Genomic DNA, 6000 nt, shown 5'->3' with positions numbered 1-6000 from the left:
AATAAAACCCATTAGTGCTGCCAGGAGAGCTCCAAAAGATGCAAAGGCCGTTTTTGGGGGGTGAGGCCAGGGTGGGGAGCCTGAGGGGTAAATACTCTTGTACAAAACCACTCACCCAGCCCCACACAGGGAAAGGTGAGAGCCAAGAGGATGCAAAGACTCAAATAAGCAGTGGGAAGGAAGAGGCAGGCAATTCACCCCCAGGAGGCAGAGGGGAGCCAGGGTGTAAGGTGGGAAGGTCCCTTTCTCCCAGACCTTAGGGAAGATGGAAGCCATATATCAGCCACGTTTGAGGGGATCTGTCACTGAGAGATACCACTGAGGGCAAAATTTTCCTACTAAAACATGTCCTGTGGCCTGTGGCTGTTACTGGAACAGGAGCTGAGTTCCCTCCTCCTTTTTCTGCAGTGCAGGCAGGGAGAGGGCAAAATCTTGCCTGGTCTTCTTGTTTGTGAAAGCTGCCTGCGCCCACCTGCTACTGCCCCAAACTCTGGCAGAGGAGGGAGAACTGGGGCTGCCGGGGTGCTGGCCATGGCAGCTGGTGACAGGGCACCTGTCCCACCCCACCAGGACTGACGGCCAAGAGCCACATGCTGAGCCGGCCGGAGGGCAACGAGGAAGATGCTGTGTTCAGTCCCTATGCCAGCCCATCACTGTATGGGAGACGATTCCTGGCTGACTGCACTGAGGGCGGCAAGGTTATTCCATGCTGAGACACACACCCCAAAATTGCCCTGGGTAAAATTACTGGGCTCATCATAACATCTCCTATTTCCTTCTGTCCTAAAGCCAAACAAGAGTCTTGTAAAAAACAAGAACGTGTCAATCAAACCATCCACTGAGTCAGAGAACTCCTGGGCTTCGATCACGTGTGGGTGCTCATCAGGACGTCCTGGCAGAGGCCATGAGTGGGCTTTCTACAGCAGTCCTAGCTAGGAGAGAAACCCCCACTGCAACAGTGTATGATTGCAGAGGCCAGCCAAAATTTCCCCTGATGAATTCCCCAAAGTATCTGCCTTCCTGGGCAGCCTTCCCAAAGGCGCACTGCTGACCTGCTGAAACCCATTTTGCAATCCTTGTTTCAAAAGACATTTTGGTGCTGGCTGGCAGAAAGTTGATGGCTTCTTACACAAATGGATTTAGGGACAACTGACCCAAATTCTAAATACAGAGCAAGTCCATTTTTTTGTAATGACTGGAAAATATACATACCACATTCATCTTCAGATAAATATGTCTTTTTTTCAGAGAAGTGTAAATGTAACACCCAGATTTATTTCAAGTGAGGTCATCTCCTGACTGTGGGCATTTTCTGAGTGTTCTCACAGTTATTTGTTTTAGGTAAACTCCTCCGCACTCTTTCATTGCTGGAAAGCCATGCTCAGTACCTCCAGCAATGCCTCCAGGGCTGCAGCACTGAATATGCTGGGCATTGCACCCGTCAGGCAATGGGCAGCTCCTTCCTGGGAGCAAGCACGGCGTGCTGGCTGCAGCTCACACTCCCTGGGCAGAACGGCCTGGAGAGGGCTGGGCCAGGTCACCCAACTCTCCCTGGCAACCTTGGGCACTGCACAGGCTACTGGTGTCTCCTGCCTCTCAGAGACACAGGAGCTTTTTTCAGGCCACAGGACTGCAGTTGCACCACAGTGTGATTGCTGGGAAGCAGCATCTGTGCCCTCCTCACCTCTTTCCTTTGCTCAGGCTGGTGTTTCACATCCAGGCCCAGGAGCAGGAGCAGGTAGAGCAGGTCCTGCTCATTGCAGTGCAGATCAGCTGTTGCAGTCCCGCTGGCAAACATATGAGGTGGCCCCAAAGGAGGAGCTGTTCCCAGCCTTGAAATAATCACTGGTTCCCTCCTGCCAGGCTCCTCACAGAGCCAGAGGGAGTTTCAGAGCACTTCTCCTGCATGGGCTGAGAGGGAGGGTGGGAGTCAGCACCCACCAAGCATGGGCTGAAAGCCAACACCAGCAGCGGAGAAAGAGCAGGAGGAGACTGGAAAGCTCAGTGCCTGGAGCAGGAGGGCCCTCAGTCCCCAGAAGCAAGTGACTGAAGGTCATAACAATTCCAATTTAATGAGCACCCGGGGCCACATTGTATCCACACAGTCCTGGCTCCCTCAAGGACTGAATCTAGCCCTTCATCTGTGTGTGTCAGTCTGGCCTAACAGAGTCAAGTTTCCCTTTCAGTGACCCTTTGATGGCAGAGGAAAAGGAAAGCAGTGAGGCGAAACTGTTCTGCTTTCAGTACTTTGAAGCCCAGTAGACCTGGGATGGAGAGAACTGGGGACAAACTGGGTCTTGGGCAGCAAGGAGGGAGCAGAGTGGTAGGAGAGAAGTATGCTGGGCCTGTTATCCAGAGGTTGAGGGACCATCTTCTGACCACTAACCTCCAGCAAGACTCCACTGAGATTTCTTAGGAGCTGGTAATTTTGCCCAGTTTAAGTGAATTTTGACAAGAGTGACTAGAGGCAGAGCTCAAACCCAAGGTGATCCCCATGCACGTTTCCTATCCTGGTTCCAGAGCACAAGGGGCCTGAGCTGCTCACAAAGAACAATGAGGATTTTTAATGTTGTAAAACAACATATTTTCCCCTAATCTTGATCTAGGAAACAGATTAATAACTTCAGCTAAGAACTTCCAGGAAATTTCATCCCAAGAGACATCCAGCATGAAAATATCAGCCTGAAGAATTAAAGCATGGCAGACACAGAAATGACTGAAATGAGGTTTATCGCTGGAATCTCCCAGACCACTGCAGTGGGGGACAGGGAATGAATAAGTGGTTAAAGAGTAAGGTCACGAGGCACAAAATCTGGGGTTACTCTCCAGCTCAGGAAGGCAGAGCACATCTGTGAGACCAGGCAAGTAATTTCATCCCTGCTTTCAGTTTCCTTCATCTTTAAAGATGCAGCTAATAATCCTCTCTGGAGCTCTTCTCCAGGTTAAACCTTCATCTCCCACTCCATTCCCACACTGTTTTTTGGCTGCATGTTCACCTACTGGGTTGTGGCTGTCCAGCAGAGTGCAAACTCCTGAACAGGGCTCTTTCCTGCACTGCAGTGTGGCGCTTGGCCCCAGTGCTCTGCTCCTGCGCCGTGCTCTGTGCACTCCCATCACACTGAGGCTACTGCAGCTTCCCAAGCTGAGAGGTGACCAGGCAGTGAGACAGTTACAGATCCGAAAAATCAGTTCAGGTAGGGAAAAAAATGAGCAGTTTGGTCTTCCTTCAACAGGTTCCCAATGGCAGAAGAGATGGAAGGGTTTCAGGCTTTCTGGGCACCTCACAGGCCACTAGAGTCAGCGCTCCTGAGGTTTGCAGTGGAATCGGGGTGACCTGCATATACAGTGTACCTCCTTTTGGAAAAGCAGAAACTTCTTCTCATTTCGTTTTCCTCTTTCTCTACTGCCTCGTGTACTGCATGTGTTTAAGCACTGTCTTGGTACGTCACACACACTTCTTCATTGACCGCTGTTCCCAGGTCCAAACTGATGAGCATACAACTCCCAGAATGGGAGCAAGCCACAGGGCTCACATTGATTGTGACCTGCAGGCACCTCAGACCTGCAAGGATTTTGGCTTGCTTTTGACTTATATCCCCAGGACATACAGGGACATGGTTATGAAATCCTTCTTCATGGTGCTCAGCAGTTACTTACATGATACTATCATCAGCCAGAGATATAACTGGGGCACTGCTCACCAGGCTTAGGGAAGCCCCATGCCGCTGATGCCATGACCAGCATCTGCTCAATATGCAGCGAGATGGTCACCCTGGAGCACTACAGGAAAGTCAGAGCAGACAAGCCAGGGTTAAGATGCCTCAGGCTTGACCTGGATGGGCAACCTGCGATATTTTGCTCAGTCCATTCTGATCACTGGGGTCATGTTCTTGGAGGATTTCGCAAAGATCCAGTCAGACTATTATTTCCTGATTTTTTATTTCTTCAGAAGTTTTGGGTAGCTGGACCCAGCATCATTTTTTAATAAAGGACAGGAAAATAATATAGAGAGCCCTGACTGATTTGCATGTCATTTGTTGGGTTGCCAGTGCTGAAGGGAAGCACATGCTTTACATTCTGGCCCCGGACCTTGCCAGCATCTGTCAGTGCTGTTTCTCAAAACTGCTTCAGTGAAGCAGAGGCCAACCTGACTAGCCTATTTTTAACAAGAGTCACCCAAATACACAGAGTAACACTGGTTATACATCTTTGAGAAGCAGAATGTTATGCATCTGCTGGCTAGGAAGTCTGTAGTTTCAGGCCATGACATACCAAGGCTACAGTTAACTCTCCATTACCTGCAGGCAGGTAATTTGCAGAGTCACGTGCTTGCTTGCTCTCTCCAGGTAGAACCATCTTGAGTCTTGCAGGTCTACTCACTCCATGTATCATGCCTTTCAGAGCCCTGATGTCCCTGGCTAACCTGGAGCTGAAGTTAGGTTATCCCATTTGGTAGGGTGGGTGTCCCTGCATCCCACCCCTGGAACACCAAAGACAAGTCACTGTCTGATCTTCTTTCCCTTATTTGGTGTATTCTAGAGACTGCAATTGCAGAGAGCTGAGCATATGGTCCTCACAGCAAAGACAAGGGCCACTCCAATACGTGTAGATTCTCCCTGCTAGGCCGGTAGCACATTCACAAAGGCAGAATGATGTGGACACGAGCTCAGGGTGGCAGCTCAGTCACCGCAGGCCTGTAGACACATGGAGGCTGTGCAACCACAGCTTCCTGACCGCTCTTCCCTGCACTAGTGAGATTAAAGTCTGCATTTCCTGCTGCCACATAGGCATGACTTTCAAAATTAGTTTCAGCCCAGCAGCCCCTGGCACCCAGGCCCCAACCCAGCAGCTACCAGCAACCTCTGTTTGAATGCTCTGGGCTATCTGCTGGTGCAAAGTTCTCTCTTCTGCTTTATCACATTTGTGGCAGTTTCCCTCCAGCAATAAATCACAGTAGCTAATAACTACCCCTGGGAGCCCCTGGAACTGCCTCCTTTCATGCACAAAAAGACCAGGGCAGGATGCAGCAGAAACAGAAGCATTTCCCATCCCAACAGGGAGAGGTAGAGTCCCTCAGTCATCCCATTAAATCAGTCTTTTAGCAGACCTGCCAGCTTTAGTGCAACAATTTAGCCTGGGATAAGTTTAACTCTAGCAAGATTTGTTCCAATGTTGTATTTATTTATACCCACTCCTGTCCAGCAACAGGATTAAAGGGTAATTTCTACCACTCCTGCTATAGCCAATTAGAACCATATTGTAATCTTTCCATGCAAAACAAGTAAGCAGCCAAATGCAACCCCACAAGCAGTGTCACTTCATGTATTCAAGCGGGAATCAGGGACAAGACCCCTTGATCCCAGTCCCTGCTCTCCCACTCCCGTTTGGAGTCATTCCTTGACCGTTACCATCCTTTCTGGGTGTCTCCTGCACACCACACCTACGTTCAGTGGTACTGAGCACCTCCAGCTCTTTTTGGCATCAGTGGAACCTATCATTGCCAGCCCCACCATTATTGTGCTGAAGATGCCCTACATGGGACATCGCCAGTGAGTAGATTTTTGCCTTAGAAATATTGCAGACTTCACACACCACCTGTTTCTGCTCACCTCCTAGCAAAGTGGGGTAAGAGCTATGCCAGGTGGCAACTATCCTTCAGAAAGGGTTTGCATGCTTCTGCAAGATTCTTCAATTATAGAAGACCAAATATTATTTAATTTATGACTGCAGGTTGAATAAGACTCAATTAAATTCTGCCTCTTGTGAATTCATGACAGGGAATTCTCACCTGCACTGCCAGATGAGTCCTAACTGTACACCATGCATGACTCAGACACTTAAACTGCTTTATTAATGACTGTTTCAATAAATGTTCTGTCTTTATATGGACAAACAATTTCCTTCCTTCCTCCTGCCATGTAACAGGCTTGGGATGATGCCAAACAAAGTCTTGGTCCACGATCAGACCCTACTGAGGATGAAGGCAACCTGATGCCACTG

The sequence above is a fragment of the Apteryx mantelli genome, chromosome 18 (genome assembly GCF_036417845.1).
Source record: "Apteryx mantelli isolate bAptMan1 chromosome 18, bAptMan1.hap1, whole genome shotgun sequence".
Taxonomy (NCBI): domain Eukaryota; kingdom Metazoa; phylum Chordata; class Aves; order Apterygiformes; family Apterygidae; genus Apteryx; species Apteryx mantelli.
The sequence above is the reverse complement of the archived record's forward strand: the minus strand, read 5'-3'. Positions refer to the sequence as shown.